The sequence below is a fragment of the Phyllobates terribilis genome, unplaced genomic scaffold (genome assembly GCF_046119375.1).
Source record: "Phyllobates terribilis strain yellow unplaced genomic scaffold, ASM4611937v1 Scaffold_11__3_contigs__length_659146591, whole genome shotgun sequence".
NCBI classification, from domain to species: Eukaryota; Metazoa; Chordata; class Amphibia; order Anura; family Dendrobatidae; genus Phyllobates; species Phyllobates terribilis.
Genome location: NW_027362771.1, coordinates 655,909,803 through 655,930,513, shown reverse-complemented (window position 1 = coordinate 655,930,513; position 20,711 = coordinate 655,909,803).

The window sequence follows — 20,711 nt, the reverse complement described above, 5'->3', positions numbered from 1 at the left end:
GGCACACGAGCCGTGCACCATCCGCCGTGCTGCATTAGACTTGTATATTGGCACACGAGCCGTGCACCATCCACCGTGCTGCATTAGACTTGTATATTGGCACACGAGCCGTGCTCCATCCGCCGTGCTGCATTAGACTTGTATATTGGCACACGAGCCGTGCACCATCCGCCGTGCTGCATTAGACCTGTATATTGGCACACGAGCCGTGCACCATCCGCCGTGCTGCATTAGACCTGTATATTGGCACACGAGCCGTGCACCATCCGCAGTGCTGCATTAGACTTGTATATTGGCACACGAGCCGTGCACCATCCGCCGTGCTGCATTAGACTTGTATATTGGCACACGAGCCGTGCACCATCCGCCATGCCGCATTAGACTTGTATATTGGCACACGAGCCGTGCCGCATTAGACTTGTATATTAGCACACGAGCCGTGCAACATCCGCCGTGCTGCATTAGACCTGTATATTGGCACACGAGCCGTGCACCATCCGCCGTGCTGCATTAGACCTGTATATTGGCACACGAGCCGTGCACCATCCGCAGTGCTGCATTAGACTTGTATATTGGCACACGAGCAGTGCACCATCCGCCGTGCTGCATTAGACTTGTATATTGGCACACGAGCCGTGCACCATCCGCCGTGCCACATTAGACTTGTATATTGGCACACGAGCCGTGCACCATCCGCCGTGCTGCATTAGACTACTTGTATATTGGTACACGAGCCGTGCACCATCCACCGTGCTGCATTAGACTTGTATATTGGCACACGAGCCGTGCTCCATCCGCCATGCTACATTAGACTTGTATATTGGCACACGAGCCGTGCACCATCCGCCGTGCCGCAGTAGACTTGTATATTGGCACACGAGCCGGGCACCATCCGCCGTGCCGCATTAGACTTGTATATTGGCACACGAGCCGTGCACCATCCGCCGTGCTGCATTAGACTTGTATATTGGCACACGAGCCGTGCACCATCCGCCGTGCTGCATTAGACTTGTATATTGGCACATGAGCCGTGCTCCATCCGCCGTGCTGCATTAGACTTGTATATTGGCACACGAGCCGTGCACCATCCGCCGTGCTGCATTAGACTTGTATATTGGCACACGAGCCGTGCACCATCCGCCGTGCCGCATTAGACTTGTATATTGGCACACGAGCCGTGCTCCATCCGCCGTGCTGCATTAGACTTGTATATTAGCACACGAGCCGTGCACCATCCGCAGTGCTGCATTAGACTTGTATATTGGCACACGAGCCGTGCACCATCCGCCGTGCTGCATTAGACTTGTATATTGACACACGAGCCGTGCACCATCCACTGTGCTGCATTAGACTTGTATATTGACACACGAGCCGTGCTCCATCCGCCGTGCTCCATCCGCAGTGCTACATTAGACCTGTATATTGGCACACGAGCCGTGCACCATCCGCCGTGCTGCATTAGACTTGTATATTGGCACACGAGCCGTGCACCATCCGCCGTGCCGCATTAGACTGGTATATTGGCACACGAGCCGTGCACCATCAGCCGTGCTGCATTAGACTTGTATATTGGCACACGAGCCGTGCACAATCCGCCGTGCCACATTAGACTTGTATATTGGCACACGAGCCGTGCACCATCCGCCGTGCCGCATTAGACTTGTATATTGGCACACGAGCAGAGCACCATCCGCCGTGCTGCATTAGACTTGTATATTGGCACACGAGCCGTGCACCATTAGACTTGTATATTGGCACACGAGCCGTGCACCATCCGCCGTGCCGCATTAGACTTGTATATTGGCACACGAGCCGTGCACCATCCACCGTGCTGCATTAGACTTGTATATTGGCACACGAGCCGTGCACCATCCGCCGTGCTGCATTAGACTTGTATATTGGCACACGAGCCGTGCACCATCCACCGTGCTGCATTAGACTTGTATATTGGCACACGAGCCGTGCTCCATCCGCCGTGCTGCATTAGACTTGTATATTGGCACACGAGCCGTGCACCATCCGCCGTGCTGCATTAGACCTGTATATTGGCACACGAGCCGTGCACCATCCGCCGTGCTGCATTAGACCTGTATATTGGCACACGAGCCGTGCACCATCCGCCGTGCCGCATTAGACCTGTATATTGGCACACGAGCCGTGCACCATCCGCCGTGCCGCATTAGACTTGTATATTGGCACACGAGCCGTGCACCATCCGCCGTGCCGCATTAGACTTGTATATTGGCACACGAGCCATGCTCCATCCGCCGTGCTGCATTAGACTTGTATATTGGCACACGAGCCGTGCACCATCCGCCGTGCCGCATTAGACTTGTATATTGGCACACGAGCCGTGCACCATCCGCCGTGCCGCATTAGACTTGTATATTGGCACACGAGCCGTGCACCATCCGCCGTGCCGCATTAGACTTGTATATTGGCACACGAGCCGTGCACCATCCGCCGTGCCGCATTAGACTTGTATATTGGCACACGAGCCGTGCACCATCCGCCGTGCACCATCCGCCGTGCCGCATTAGACTTGTATATTGGCACACGAGCCGTGCACCATCCGCCGTGCCGCATTAGACTTGTATATTGGCACACGAGCCGTGCACCATCCGCCGTGCCGCATTAGACTTGTATATTGGCACACGAGCCATGCTCCATCCGCCGTGCCGCATTAGACTTGTATATTGGCACACGAGCCGTGCTCCATCCGCCGTGCCGCATTAGACTTGTATATTGGCACACGAGCCGTGCTCCATCCGCCGTGCCGCATTAGACTTGTATATTGGCACACGAGCCGTGCACCATCCGCCGTGCCGCATTAGACTTGTATATTGGCACACGAGCAGTGCACCATCCGCCGTGCTGCATTAGACTTGTATATTGGCACACGAGCCGTGCACCATCCGCCGTGCCGCATTAGACTTGTATATTGGCACACGAGCCGTGCACCATCCGCCGTGCCGCATTAGACTTGTATATTGGCACACGAGCCGTGCACCATCCGCCGTGCCGCATTAGACTTGTATATTAGCACACGAGCCGTGCACCATCCGCCGTGCCGCATTAGACTTGTATATTGGCACACGAGCCGTGCACCATCCGCCGTGCCGCATTAGACTTGTATATTGGCACACGAGCCGTGCACCATCCGCCGTGCTGCATTAGACTTGTATATTGACACACGAGCCATGCTGCATTAGACTTGAATATTGGCACATGAGCCGTGCACCATCCGCCGTGCTGCATTAGACTTGTATATTGGCACACGAGCCGTGCTCCATCCGCCGTGCTGCAGTAGACTTGTATATTGGCACACGAGCCGTGCACCATCCGCCGTGCAGCATTAGACCTGTATGTTGGCACACGAGCCGTACACCATCCGCCGTGCAGCATTAGACCTGTATATTGGCACACGAGCCGTACACCATCCGCCGTGCAGCATTAGACCTGTATATTGGCACATGAGCCGTGCACCATCCGCCGTGCAGCATTAGACCTGTATATTGGCACACGAGCCGTGCTCCATCCGCCGTGCTGCATTAAACTTGTATATTGGCACACGAGCCGTGCTCCATCCGCCGTGCTGCATTAGACTTGTATATTGGCACATGAGCCGTGCACCATCCGCAGTGCCGCATTAGACTTGTATATTGGCACACGAGCCGTGTTCCATCCGCCGTGCTGCATTAGACTTGTATATTGGCACACGAGCCGTGCACCATCCGCCGTGCTGCATTAGACCTGTATATTGGCACACGAGCCGTGCTCCATCCGCCGTGCTGCATTAGACTTGTATATTGGCACACGAGCCGTGCTCCATCCGCCGTGCTGCATGAGACTTGTATATTGGCACACGAGCCGTGCTCCATCCGCCGTGCTGCATGAGACTTGTATATTGGCACACGAGCCGTGCTGCATTAGACCTGTATATTGGCACACGAGCCGTGCTCCATCCGCCGTGCTGCAGTAGACTTGTATATTGGCACACGAGCCGTGCTCCATCCGCCGTGCTGCATTAGACTTGTATATTGGCACATGAGCCGTGCACCATCCGCAATGCCGCATTAGACTTGTATATTGGCACACGAGCCGTGCTCCATCCGCCGTGCTGCATTAGACTTGTATATTGGCACACGAGCCGTGCACCATCCGCCGTGCTGCATTAGACTTGTATATTGGCACACGAGCCGTGCACCATCCGCCGTGCTGCATTAGACTTGTATATTGGCACACGAGACGTGCTCCATCCGCCGTGCTGCATTAGACTTGTATATTGGCACACGAGCCGTGCACCATCCGCCGTGCTGAATTAGACTTGTATATTGGCACACGAGCCGTGCTCCATCCGCCGTGCTGCATTAGACTTGTATATTGGCACATGAGCCGTGCACCATCCGCAGTGCCGCATTAGACTTGTATATTGGCACACGAGCCGTGCTCCATCCGCCGTGCTGCATTAGACTTGTATATTGGCACACGAGCCGTGCACCATCCGCCGTGCCACATTAGACTTGTATATTGGCACACGAGCCGTGCACCATCCGCCGTGCTGCAGTAGACTTGTATATTGGCACACGAGCCGTGCTCCATCCGCCGTGCTGCATTAGACTTGTATATTGGCACATGAGCCGTGCACCATCCGCAGTGCCGCATTAGACTTGTATATTGGCAAACGAGCCGTGCTCCATCCGCCGTGCTGCATTAGACTTGTATATTGGCACACGAGCCGTGCACCATCCGCCGTGCTGCATTAGACTTGTATATTGGCACACGAGCCGTGCACCATCCGCCGTGCCGCATTAGACTTGTATATTGGCACACGAGCCGTGCACCATCCGCCGTGCTGCATTAGACTTGTATATTGACACACGAGCCGTGCTGCATTAGACTTGTATATTGGCACATGAGCCGTGCACCATCCGCCGTGCAGCATTAGACCTGTATATTGGCACACGAGCCGTGCTCCATCCGCCGTGCCGCATTAGACTTGTATATTGGCACACGAGCCGTGCACCATCCGCCGTGCTGCATTAGACTTGTATATTGGCACACGAGCCGTGCACCATCCGCCGTGCCGCATTAGACTTGTATATTAGCACACGAGCCGTGCACCATCCGCCGTGCTGCATTAGACTTGTATATTGGCACACGAGCCGTGCACCATCCGCCGTGCTGCATTAGACTTGTATATTGGCACACGAGCCGTGCACCATCCGCCGTGCCGCATTAGACTTGTATATTGGCACACGAGCCGTGCACCATCCGCCGTGCCGCATTAGACTTGTATATTGGCACACGAGCCGTGCACCATCCGCCGTGCTGCATTAGACTTGTATATTGGCACACGAGCCGTGCACCATCCGCCGTGCTGCATTAGACTTGTATATTGGCACACGAGCCGTGCTCCATCCGCCGTGATGCATTAGACTTGTATATTGGCACACGAGCCGTGCACCATCCGCCGTGCTGCATTAGACTTGTATATTGACACACGAGCCGTGCTCCATCCGCCGTGCAGCATTAGACCTGTATATTGGCACACGAGCCGTGCTGCATTAGACTTGTATATTGGCACATGAGCCGTGCACCATCCGCCGTGCAGCATTAGACCTGTATATTGGCACACGAGCCGTGCTCCATCCGCCGTGCCGCATTAGACTTGTATATTGGCACACGAGCAGTGCACCATCCGCCGTGCTGCATTAGACTTGTATATTGGCAAACGAGCCGTGCACCATCCGCCGTGCTGCATTAGACTTGTATATTGGCACACGAGCCGTGCACCATCCGCCGTGCCGCATTAGACTTGTATATTAGCACACGAGCCGTGCACCATCCGCCGTGCCGCATTAGACTTGTATATTGGCACACGAGCCGTGCACCATCCGCCGTGCCGCATTAGACTTGTATATTGGCACACGAGCCGTGCACCATCCGCCGTGCCGCATTAGACTTGTATATTGGCACACGAGCCGTGCACCATCCGCCGTGCTGCATTAGACTTGTATATTGGCACACGAGCCGTGCACCATCCGCCGTGCTGCATTAGACTTGTATATTGGCACACGAGCCGTGCACCATCCGCCGTGCTGCATTAGACTTGTATATTGGCACACGAGCCGTGCTCCATCCGCCGTGCTGCATTAGACTTGTATATTGGCACACGAGCCGTGCACCATCTGCCGTGCTGCATTAGACCTGTATATTGGCACACGAGCCGTGCTCCATTAGACTTGTATATTGGCACACGAGCCGTGCACCATCCGCCGTGCTGCATTAGACTTGTATATTGGCACACGAGCCGTGCACCATCCGCCGTGCTGCATTAGACTTGTATATTGGCATACGAGCCGTGCACCATCCGCCGTGCTGCATTAGACTTGTATATTGGCACACGAGCCGTGCTCCATTAGACTTGTATATTGGCACACGAGCCGTGCACCATCCGCCGTGCTGCATTAGACTTGTATATTGGCACACGAGCCGTGCACCATCCGCCGTGCTCCATTAGACTTGTATATTGGCACACGAGCCGTGCACCATCCGCCGTGCTGCATTAGACTTGTATATTGGCACACGAGCCGTGCACCATCCGCCGTGCCGCATTAGACTTGTATATTGGCACACGAGCCGTGCACCATCCGCCGTGCCGCATTAGACTTGTATATTGGCACACGAGCCGTGCACCATCCGCCGTGCCGCATTAGACTTGTATATTGGCACACGAGCCGTGCACCATCCGCCATGCAGCATTAGACCTGTATATTGGCACACGAGCCGTACACCATCCGCCGTGCAGCATTAGACCTGTATATTGGCACACGAGCCGTACACCATCCGCCGTGCAGCATTAGACCTGTATATTGGCACACGAGCCGTACACCATCCGCCGTGCAGCATTAGACCTGTATATTGGCACACGAGCCGTACACCATCCGCCGTGCCGCATTAGACTTGTATATTGGCACACGAGCCGTGCACCATCCGCCGTGCAGCATTAGACCTGTATATTGGCACACGAGCCGTACACCATCCGCCGTGCAGCATTAGACCTGTATATTGGCAAACGAGCCGTACACCATCCGCCGTGCAGCATTAGACTTGTATATTGGCACATGAGCCGTGCACCATCCGCCGTGTAGCATTAGACCTGTATATTGGCACACGAGCTGTGCTCCATCCGCCGTGCTGCATTAAACTTGTATATTGGCACATGAGCCGTGCACCATCCGCAGTGCCGCATTAGACTTGTATATTGGCACACGAGCCGTGCTCCATCCGCCGTGCTGCATTAGACTTGTATATTGGCACACGAGCCGTGCTGCATTAGACTTGTATATTGGCACATGAGCCGTGCTCCATCCGCCGTGCCGCATTAGACTTGTATATTGGCACACGAGCCGTGCTCCATCCGCCGTGCCGCATTAGACTTGTATATTGGCACACGAGCCGTGCTGCATTAGACTTGTATATTGGCACATGAGCCGTGCACCATCCGCCGTGCTGCATTAGACTTGTATATTGACACACGAGCCGTGCTCCATCCGCCGTGCTGCATTAGACCTGTATATTGGCACACGAGCCGTGCTCCATCCGCCGTGCTGCAGTAGACTTGTATATTGGCACACGAGTCGTGCTCCATCCGCCGTGCTGCATTAGACTTGTATATTGGCACATGAGCCGTGCACCATCCGCAATGCCGCATTAGACTTGTATATTGGCACACGAGCCGTGCTCCATCCTCCGTGCTGCATTAGACTTGTATATTGGCACACGAGCCGTGCACCATCCGCCGTGCACCATCCGCCGTGCTGCATTAGACTTGTATATTGGCACACGAGCCGTGCTCCATCCGCCGTGCTGCATTAGACTTGTATATTGGCACACGAGTCGTGCTCCATCCGCCGTGCTGCATTAGACTTGTATATTGGCACATGAGCCGTGCACCATCCGCAATGCCGCATTAGACTTGTATATTGGCACACGAGCCGTGCTCCATCCTCCGTGCTGCATTAGACTTGTATATTGGCACACGAGCCGTGCACCATCCGCCGTGCACCATCCGCCGTGCACCATCCGCCGTGCTGCATTAGACTTGTATATTGGCACACGAGCCGTGCTCCATCCGCCGTGCTGCATTAGACTTGTATATTGGCACACGAGCCGTGTACCATCCGCCGTGCTGCATTAGACTTGTATATTGGCACACGAGCCGTGCTCCATCCGCCGTGCTGCATTAGACTTGTATATTGGCACACGAGCCGTATACCATCCGCCGTGCTGCATTAGACTTGTATTTTGGCACACGAGCCGTGCTCCATCCGCCGTGCTGCATTAGACTTGTATATTGGCACACGAGCCGTGCACCATCCGCAGTGCCGCATTAGACTTGTATATTGGCACACGAGCCGTGCTCCATCCGCCGTGCTGCATTAGACTTGTATATTGGCACACGAGCCGTGCACCATCCGCCGTGCTGCAGTAGACTTGTATATTGGCACACGAGCCGTGCTCCATCCGCCGTGCTGCATTAGACTTGTATATTGGCACATGAGCCGTGCACCATCCGCAGTGCCGCATTAGACTTGTATATTGGCAAACGAGCCGTGCTCCATCCGCCGTGCTGCATTAGACTTGTATATTGGCACACGAGCCGTGCACCATCCGCCGTGCCGCATTAGACTTGTATATTGGCACACGAGCCGTGCACCATCCGCCGTGCTGCATTAGACTTCTATATTGACACACGAGCCGTGCTGCATTAGACTTGTATATTGGCACATGAGCCGTGCACCATCCGCCGTGCAGCATTAGACCTGTATATTGGCACACGAGCCGTGCTCCATCCGCCGTGCCGCATTAGACTTGTATATTGGCACACGAGCCGTGCACCATCCGCCGTGCTGCATTAGACTTGTATATTGGCACACGAGCCGTGCACCATCCGCCGTGCCGCATTAGACTTGTATATTGACAAACGAGCCGTGCACCATCCACAGTGCCGCATTAGACTTGTATATTGACACACGAGCCGTGCACCATCCACAGTGCCGCATTAGACTTGTATATTGACACACGAGCCGTGCACCTTCCGCCGTGCCGCATTAGACTTGTATATTAGCACACGAGCCGTGCACCATCCGCCGTGCCGCATTAGACTTGTATATTAGCACACGAGCCGTGCACCATCCGCCGTGCCGCATTAGACTTGTATATTGGCACACGAGCCGTGCACCATCCGCCGTGCCGCATTAGACTTGTATATTGACACACGAGCCGTGCACCTTCCGCCGTGCCGCATTAGACTTGTATATTAGCACACGAGCCGTGCACCATCCGCCGTGCCGCATTAGACTTGTATATTGGCACACGAGCCGTGCACCATCTGCCGTGCTGCATTAGACCTGTATATTGGCACACGAGCCGTGCTCCATTAGACTTGTATATTGGCACACGAGCCGTGCACCATCCGCCGTGCTGCATTAGACTTGTATATTGGCACACGAGCCGTGCACCATCCGCCGTGCTGCATTAGACTTGTATATTGGCATACGAGCCGTGCACCATCCGCCGTGCTGCATTAGACTTGTATATTGGCACACGAGCCGTGCTCCATTAGACTTGTATATTGGCACACGAGCCGTGCACCATCCGCCGTGCTGCATTAGACTTGTATATTGGCACACGAGCCGTGCACCATCCGCCGTGCTCCATTAGACTTGTATATTGGCACACGAGCCGTGCACCATCCGCCGTGCTGCATTAGACTTGTATATTGGCACACGAGCCGTGCACCATCCGCCGTGCCGCATTAGACTTGTATATTGGCACACGAGCCGTGCACCATCCGCCGTGCCGCATTAGACTTGTATATTGGCACACGAGCCGTGCACCATCCGCCGTGCCGCATTAGACTTGTATATTGGCACACGAGCCGTGCACCATCCGCCGTGCAGCATTAGACCTGTATATTGGCACACGAGCCGTACACCATCCGCCGTGCAGCATTAGACCTGTATATTGGCACACGAGCCGTACACCATCCGCCGTGCAGCATTAGACCTGTATATTGGCACACGAGCCGTACACCATCCGCCGTGCAGCATTAGACCTGTATATTGGCACACGAGCCGTACACCATCCGCCGTGCCGCATTAGACTTGTATATTGGCACACGAGCCGTGCACCATCCGCCGTGCAGCATTAGACCTGTATATTGGCACACGAGCCGTACACCATCCGCCGTGCAGCATTAGACCTGTATATTGGCACACGAGCCGTACACCATCCGCCGTGCAGCATTAGACTTGTATATTGGCACATGAGCCGTGCACCATCCGCCGTGTAGCATTAGACCTGTATATTGGCACACGAGCCGTGCTCCATCCGCCGTGCTGCATTAAACTTGTATATTGGCACATGAGCCGTGCACCATCCGCAGTGCCGCATTAGACTTGTATATTGGCACACGAGCCGTGCTCCATCCGCCGTGCTGCATTAGACTTGTATATTGGCACACGAGCCGTGCTGCATTAGACTTGTATATTGGCACATGAGCCGTGCTCCATCCGCCGTGCCGCATTAGACTTGTATATTGGCACACGAGCCGTGCTCCATCCGCCGTGCCGCATTAGACTTGTATATTGGCACACGAGCCGTGCTGCATTAGACTTGTATATTGGCACATGAGCCGTGCACCATCCGCCGTGCTGCATTAGACTTGTATATTGACACACGAGCCGTGCTCCATCCGCCGTGCTGCATTAGACCTGTATATTGGCACACGAGCCGTGCTCCATCCGCCGTGCTGCAGTAGACTTGTATATTGGCACACGAGTCGTGCTCCATCCGCCGTGCTGCATTAGACTTGTATATTGGCACATGAGCCGTGCACCATCCGCAATGCCGCATTAGACTTGTATATTGGCACACGAGCCGTGCTCCATCCGCCGTGCACCATCCGCCGTGCTGCATTAGACTTGTATATTGGCACACGAGCCGTGCTCCATCCGCCGTGCTGCATTAGACTTGTATATTGGCACACGAGTCGTGCTCCATCCGCCGTGCTGCATTAGACTTGTATATTGGCACATGAGCCGTGCACCATCCGCAATGCCGCATTAGACTTGTATATTGGCACACGAGCCGTGCTCCATCCTCCGTGCTGCATTAGACTTGTATATTGGCACACGAGCCGTGCACCATCCGCCGTGCACCATCCGCCGTGCTGCATTAGACTTGTATATTGGCACACGAGCCGTGCTCCATCCGCCGTGCTGCATTAGACTTGTATATTGGCACACGAGCCGTGTACCATCCGCCGTGCTGCATTAGACTTGTATATTGGCACACGAGCCGTGCTCCATCCGCCGTGCTGCATTAGACTTGTATATTGGCACACGAGCCGTGTACCATCCGCCGTGCTGCATTAGACTTGTATATTGGCACACGAGCCGTGCTCCATCCGCCGTGCTGCATTAGACTTGTATATTGGCACACGAGCCGTGCACCATCCGCAGTGCCGCATTAGACTTGTATATTGGCACACGAGCCGTGCTCCATCCGCCGTGCTGCATTAGACTTGTATATTGGCACACGAGCCGTGCACCATCCGCCGTGCTGCAGTAGACTTGTATATTGGCACACGAGCCGTGCTCCATCCGCCGTGCTGCATTAGACTTGTATATTGGCACATGAGCCGTGCACCATCCGCAGTGCCGCATTAGACTTGTATATTGGCAAACGAGCCGTGCTCCATCCGCCGTGCTGCATTAGACTTGTATATTGGCACACGAGCCGTGCACCATCCGCCGTGCCGCATTAGACTTGTATATTGGCACACGAGCCGTGCACCATCCGCCGTGCTGCATTAGACTTCTATATTGACACACGAGCCGTGCTGCATTAGACTTGTATATTGGCACATGAGCCGTGCTCCATCCGCCGTGCTGCATTAGACCTGTATATTGGCACACGAGCCGTGCTCCATCCGCCGTGCCGCATTAGACTTGTATATTGGCACACGAGCCGTGCACCATCCGCCGTGCTGCATTAGACTTGTATATTGGCACACGAGCCGTGCACCATCCGCCGTGCCGCATTAGACTTGTATATTGACAAACGAGCCGTGCACCATCCACAGTGCCGCATTAGACTTGTATATTGACACACGAGCCGTGCACCATCCACAGTGCCGCATTAGACTTGTATATTGACACACGAGCCGTGCACCTTCCGCCGTGCCGCATTAGACTTGTATATTAGCACACGAGCCGTGCACCATCCGCCGTGCCGCATTAGACTTGTATATTAGCACACGAGCCGTGCACCATCCGCCGTGCCGCATTAGACTTGTATATTGGCACACGAGCCGTGCACCATCCGCCGTGCCGCATTAGACTTGTATATTGACACACGAGCCGTGCACCTTCCGCCGTGCCGCATTAGACTTGTATATTAGCACACGAGCCGTGCACCATCCGCCGTGCCGCATTAGACTTGTATATTGGCACACGAGCCGTGCACCATCCGCCGTGCCGCATTAGACTTGTATATTGGCACACGAGCCGTGCACCATCCGCCGTTCCGCATTAGACTTGTATATTGACAAACGAGCCGTGCACCATCCACAGTGCCGCATTAGACTTGTATATTGGCAAACGAGCCGTGCACCATCCGCCGTGCCGCATTAGACTTGTATATTAGCACACGAGCCGTGCACCATCCGCCGTGCCGCATTAGACTTGTATATTAGCACACGAGCCGTGCACCGTCCGCCGTGCTGCATTAGACTTGTATATTGGCACACGAGCCGTGCACCATCCGCCGTGCTGCATTAGACTTGTATATTGGCACACGAGCCGTGCACCATCCGCCGTGCCGCATTAGACCTGTATATTGGCACACGAGCCGTGCACCATCCGCCGTGCCGCATTAGACTTGTATATTGGCACACGAGCCGTGCACCATCCGCCGTGCCGCATTAGACTTGTATATTGGCACACGAGCCGTGCACCATCCGCCGTGCCGCATTAGACTTGTATATTGGCACACGAGCCATGCACCATCCGCCGTGCTGCATTAGACTTGTATATTAGCACACGAGCCGTGCACCATCCGCCGTGCTGCATTAGACTTGTATATTGGCACACGAGCCGTGCACCATCCGCCGTGCCGCATTAGACCTGTATATTGGCACACGAGCCGTGCACCATCCGCCGTGCCGCATTAGACTTGTATATTGGCACACGAGCCGTGCACCATCCGCCGTGCCGCATTAGACTTGTATATTGGCACACGAGCCGTGCACCATCCGCCGTGCCGCATTAGACTTGTATATTGGCACACGAGCCGTGTACCATCCGCCGTGCCGCATTAGACTTGTATATTGGCACACGAGCCGTGCACCATCCGCCGTGCTGCAATAGACTTGTATATTGGCACACGAGCCGTGCACCATCCGCCGTGCCGCATTAGACCTGTATATTGGCACACGAGCCGTGCACCATCCGCCGTGCCGCATTAGACTTGTATATTGGCACACGAGCCGTGCACCATCCGCCGTGCCGCATTAGACCTGTATATTGGCACACGAGCCGTGCACCATCCGCCGTGCCGCATTAGACCTGTATATTGGCACACGAGCCGTGCACCATCCGCCGTGCTGCATTAGACTTGTATATTGGCACACGAGCCGTGCTCCATCCGCCGTGCTGCATTAGACTTGTATATTGGCACACGAGCCGTGCTCCATCCGCCGTGCTGCATTAGACTTGTATATTGGCACATGAGCCGTGCACCATCCGCAGTGCCGCATTAGACTTGTATATTGGCAAACGAGCCGTGCTCCATCCGCCGTGCTGCATTAGACTTGTATATTGGCACACGAGCCGTGCACCATCCGCCGTGCCGCATTAGACTTGTATATTGGCACACGAGCCGTGCACCATCCGCCGTGCTGCATTAGACTTCTATATTGACACACGAGCCGTGCTGCATTAGACTTGTATATTGGCACATGAGCCGTGCACCATCCGCCGTGCAGCATTAGACCTGTATATTGGCACACGAGCCGTGCTCCATCCGCCGTGCCGCATTAGACTTGTATATTGGCACACGAGCCGTGCACCATCCGCCGTGCTGCATTAGACTTGTATATTGGCACACGAGCCGTGCACCATCCGCCGTGCCGCATTAGACTTGTATATTGACAAACGAGCCGTGCACCATCCACAGTGCCGCATTAGACTTGTATATTGACACACGAGCCGTGCACCATCCACAGTGCCGCATTAGACTTGTATATTAACACACGAGCCGTGCACCTTCCGCCGTGCCGCATTAGACTTGTATATTAGCACACGAGCCGTGCACCATCCGCCGTGCCGCATTAGACTTGTATATTAGCACACGAGCCGTGCACCATCCGCCGTGCCGCATTAGACTTGTATATTGGCACACGAGCCGTGCACCTTCCGCCGTGCCGCATTAGACTTGTATATTAGCACACGAGCCGTGCACCATCCGCCGTGCCGCATTAGACTTGTATATTGGCACACGAGCCGTGCACCATCCGCCGTGCCGCATTAGACTTGTATATTGGCACACGAGCCGTGCACCATCCGCCGTGCCGCATTAGACTTGTATATTGACAAACGAGCCGTGCACCATCCACAGTGCCGCATTAGACTTGTATATTGGCACACGAGCCGTGCACCATCCGCCGTGCCGCATTAGACTTGTATATTAGCACACGAGCCGTGCACCATCCGCCGTGCCGCATTAGACTTGTATATTAGCACACGAGCCGTGCACCGTCCGCCGTGCTGCATTAGACTTGTATATTGGCACACGAGCCGTGCACCATCCGCCGTGCTGCATTAGACTTGTATATTGGCACACGAGCCGTGCACCATCCGCCGTGCCGCATTAGACCTGTATATTGGCACACGAGCCGTGCACCATCCGCCGTGCCGCATTAGACTTGTATATTGGCACACGAGCCGTGCACCATCCGCCGTGCCGCATTAGACTTGTATATTGGCACACGAGCCGTGCACCATCCGCCGTGCCGCATTAGACTTGTATATTGGCACACGAGCCATGCACCATCCGCCGTGCTGCATTAGACTTGTATATTAGCACACGAGCCGTGCACCATCCGCCGTGCTGCATTAGACTTGTATATTGGCACACGAGCCGTGCACCATCCGCCGTGCCGCATTAGACCTGTATATTGGCACACGAGCCGTGCACCATCCGCCGTGCCGCATTAGACTTGTATATTGGCACACGAGCCGTGCACCATCCGCCGTGCCGCATTAGACTTGTATATTGGCACACGAGCCGTGCACCATCCGCCGTGCCGCATTAGACTTGTATATTGGCACACGAGCCGTGTACCATCCGCCGTGCCGCATTAGACTTGTATATTGGCACACGAGCCGTGCACCATCCGCCGTGCTGCAATAGACTTGTATATTGGCACACGAGCCGTGCACCATCCGCCGTGCCGCATTAGACCTGTATATTGGCACACGAGCCGTGCACCATCCGCCGTGCCGCATTAGACTTGTATATTGGCACACGAGCCGTGCACCATCCGCCGTGCCGCATTAGACCTGTATATTGGCACACGAGCCGTGCACCATCCGCCGTGCCGCATTAGACCTGTATATTGGCACACGAGCCGTGCTCCATCCGCCGTGCTGCATTAGACTTGTATATTGGCACACGAGCCGTGCTCCATCCGCCGTGCTGCATTAGACCTGTATATTGGCACACGAGCCGTGCACCATCCGCCGTGCAGCATTAGACTTGTATATTGGCACACGAGCCGTGCACCATCCGCCGTGCTGCATTAGACCTGTATATTGACACACGAGCAGAGCACCATCCGCCGTGCCGCAGTAGCCTTGTATATTGACACACGAGCAGAGCACCATCCGCCGTGCTGCATTAGACTTGTATATTGGCACACGAGCCGTGCTCCATCCGCCGTGCTGCATTAGACCTGTATATTGGCACACGAGCCGTGCACCATCCGCCGTGCCGCATTAGACTTGTATATTGACACACGAGCAGAGCACCATCCGCCGTGCCGCAGTGGCCTTGTATATTGACACACGAGCCGTGCACCATCCGCCGTGCTGCATTAGACTTGTATATTGGCACACGAGCCGTGCACCATCCGCCGTGCTGCATTAGACTTGTATATTGGCACACGAGCCGTGCACCATCCGCCGTGCTGCATTAGACTTGTATATTGGCACACGAGCCGTGCACCATCCGCCGTGCCGCATTAGACTTGTATATTGGCACACGAGCCGTGCACCATCCGCCGTGCTGCATTAGACTTGTATATTGGCACATGAGCCGTGCACCATCCGCCGTGCTGCATTAGACTTGTATATTGGCACACGAGCCGTGCACCATCCGCCGTGCCGCATTAGACTTGTATATTGGCACACGAGCCGTGCACCATCCGCCGTGCCGCATTAGACTTGTATATTGGCACACGAGCCGTGCACCATCCGCCGTGCCGCATTAGACTTGTATATTGACAAACGAGCCGTGCACCATCCACAGTGCCGCATTAGACTTGTATATTGGCAAACGAGCCGTGCACCATCCGCCGTGCCGCATTAGACTTGTATATTAGCACACGAGCCGTGCACCATCCGCCGTGCCGCATTAGACTTGTATATTAGCACACGAGCCGTGCACCGTCCGCCGTGCTGCATTAGACTTGTATATTGGCACACGAGCCGTGCACCATCCGCCGTGCTGCATTAGACTTGTATATTGGCACACGAGCCGTGCACCATCCGCCGTGCCGCATTAGACCTGTATATTGGCACACGAGCCGTGCACCATCCGCCGTGCCGCATTAGACTTGTATATTGGCACACGAGCCGTGCACCATCCGCCGTGCCGCATTAGACTTGTATATTGGCACACGAGCCGTGCACCATCCGCCGTGCCGCATTAGACTTGTATATTGGCACACGAGCCATGCACCATCCGCCGTGCTGCATTAGACTTGTATATTAGCACACGAGCCGTGCACCATCCGCCGTGCTGCATTAGACTTGTATATTGGCACACGAGCCGTGCACCATCCGCCGTGCCGCATTAGACCTGTATATTGGCACACGAGCCGTGCACCATCCGCCGTGCCGCATTAGACTTGTATATTGGCACACGAGCCGTGCACCATCCGCCGTGCCGCATTAGACTTGTATATTGGCACACGAGCCGTGCACCATCCGCCGTGCCGCATTAGACTTGTATATTGGCACACGAGCCGTGTACCATCCGCCGTGCCGCATTAGACTTGTATATTGGCACACGAGCCGTGCACCATCCGCCGTGCTGCAATAGACTTGTATATTGGCACACGAGCCGTGCACCATCCGCCGTGCCGCATTAGACCTGTATATTGGCACACGAGCCGTGCACCATCCGCCGTGCCGCATTAGACTTGTATATTGGCACACGAGCCGTGCACCATCCGCCGTGCCGCATTAGACCTGTATATTGGCACACGAGCCGTGCACCATCCGCCGTGCCGCATTAGACCTGTATATTGGCACACGAGCCGTGCACCATCCGCCGTGCTGCATTAGACTTGTATATTGGCACACGAGCCGTGCTCCATCCGCCGTGCTGCATTAGACTTGTATATTGGCACACGAGCCGTGCTCCATCCGCCGTGCTGCATTAGACTTGTATATTGGCACATGAGCCGTGCACCATCCGCAGTGCCGCATTAGACTTGTATATTGGCAAACGAGCCGTGCTCCATCCGCCGTGCTGCATTAGACTTGTATATTGGCACACGAGCCGTGCACCATCCGCCGTGCCGCATTAGACTTGTATATTGGCACACGAGCCGTGCACCATCCGCCGTGCTGCATTAGACTTCTATATTGACACACGAGCCGTGCTGCATTAGACTTGTATATTGGCACATGAGCCGTGCACCATCCGCCGTGCAGCATTAGACCTGTATATTGGCACACGAGCCGTGCTCCATCCGCCGTGCCGCATTAGACTTGTATATTGGCACACGAGCCGTGCACCATCCGCCGTGCTGCATTAGACTTGTATATTGGCACACGAGCCGTGCACCATCCGCCGTGCCGCATTAGACTTGTATATTGACAAACGAGCCGTGCACCATCCACAGTGCCGCATTAGACTTGTATATTGACACACGAGCCGTGCACCATCCACAGTGCCGCATTAGACTTGTATATTAACACACGAGCCGTGCACCTTCCGCCGTGCCGCATTAGACTTGTATATTAGCACACGAGCCGTGCACCATCCGCCGTGCCGCATTAGACTTGTATATTAGCACACGAGCCGTGCACCATCCGCCGTGCCGCATTAGACTTGTATATTGGCACACGAGCCGTGCACCATCCGCCGTGCCGCATTAGACTTGTATATTGACACACGAGCCGTGCACCTTCCGCCGTGCCGCATTAGACTTGTATATTAGCACACGAGCCGTGCACCATCCGCCGTGCCGCATTAGACTTGTATATTGGCACACGAGCCGTGCACCATCCGCCGTGCCGCATTAGACTTGTATATTGGCACACGAGCCGTGCACCATCCGCCGTGCCGCATTAGACTTGTATATTGACAAACGAGCCGTGCACCATCCACAGTGCCGCATTAGACTTGTATATTGGCACACGAGCCGTGCACCATCCGCCGTGCCGCATTAGACTTGTATATTAGCACACGAGCCGTGCACCATCCGCCGTGCCGCATTAGACTTGTATATTAGCACACGAGCCGTGCACCGTCCGCCGTGCTGCATTAGACTTGTATATTGGCACACGAGCCGTGCACCATCCGCCGTGCTGCATTAGACTTGTATATTGGCACACGAGCCGTGCACCATCCGCCGTGCCGCATTAGACCTGTATATTGGCACACGAGCCGTGCACCATCCGCCGTGCCGCATTAGACTTGTATATTGGCACACGAGCCGTGCACCATCCGCCGTGCCGCATTAGACTTGTATATTGGCACACGAGCCGTGCACCATCCGCCGTGCCGCATTAGACTTGTATATTGGCACACGAGCCATGCACCATCCGCCGTGCTGCATTAGACTTGTATATTAGCACACGAGCCGTGCACCATCCGCCGTGCTGCATTAGACTTGTATATTGGCACACGAGCCGTGCACCATCCGCCGTGCCGCATTAGACCTGTATATTGGCACACGAGCCGTGCACCATCCGCCGTGCCGCATTAGACTTGTATATTGGCACACGAGCCGTGCACCATCCGCCGTGCCGCATTAGACTTGTATATTGGCACACGAGCCGTGCACCATCCGCCGTGCCGCATTAGACTTGTATATTGGCACACGAGCCGTGTACCATCCGCCGTGCCGCATTAGACTTGTATATTGGCACACGAGCCGTGCACCATCCGCCGTGCTGCAATAGACTTGTATATTGGCACACGAGCCGTGCACCATCCGCCGTGCCGCATTAGACCTGTATATTGGCACACGAGCCGTGCACCATCCGCCGTGCCGCATTAGACTTGTATATTGGCACACGAGCCGTGCACCATCCGCCGTGCCGCATTAGACCTGTATATTGGCACACGAGCCGTGCACCATCCGCCGTGCCGCATTAGACCTGTATATTGGCACACGAGCCGTGCACCATCCGCCGTGCTGCATTAGACTTGTATATTGGCACACGAGCCGTGCTCCATCCGCCGTGCTGCATTAGACTTGTATATTGGCACACGAGCCGTGCTCCATCCGCCGTGCTGCATTAGACCTGTATATTGGCACACGAGCAGAGCACCATCCGCCGTGCTGCATTAGACTTGTATATTGGCACACGAGCCGTGCACCATCCGCCGTGCTGCATTAGACTTGTATATTGGCACACGAGCCGTGCACCATCCGCCGTGCAGCATTAGACTTGTATATTGGCACACGAGCCGTGCACCATCCGCCGTGCTGCATTAGACCTGTATATTGACACACGAGCAGAGCACCATCCGCCGTGCCGCAGTAGCCTTGTATATTGACACACGAGCAGAGCACCATCCGTCGTGCTGCATTAGACTTGTATATTGGCACACGAGCCATGCTCCATCCGCCGTGCTGCATTAGACCTGTATATTGGCACACGAGCCGTGCACCATCCGCCGTGCCGCATTAGACTTGTATATTGACACACGAGCAGAGCACCATCCGCCGTGCCGCAGTGGCCTTGTATATTGACACACGAGCCGTGCACCATCCGCCGTGCTGCATTAGACTTGTATATTGGCACACGAGCCGTGCACCATCCGCCGTGCTGCATTAGACTTGTATATTGGCACACGAGCCGTGCACCATCCGCCGTGCTGCATTAGACTTGTATATTGGCACACGAGCCGTGCACCATCCGCCGTGCCGCATTAGACTTGTATATTGGCACACGAGCCGTGCACCATCCGCCGTGCTGCATTAGACTTGTATATTGGCACATGAGCCGTGCACCATCCGCCGTGCTGCATTAGACTTGTATATTGGCACACGAGCCGTGCACCATCCGCCGTGCCGCATTAGACCTGTATATTGGCACACGAGCCGTGCACCATCCCGCCGTGCCGCATTAGACTTGTATATTGGCACACGAGCCGTGCACCATCCGCCGTGCCGCATT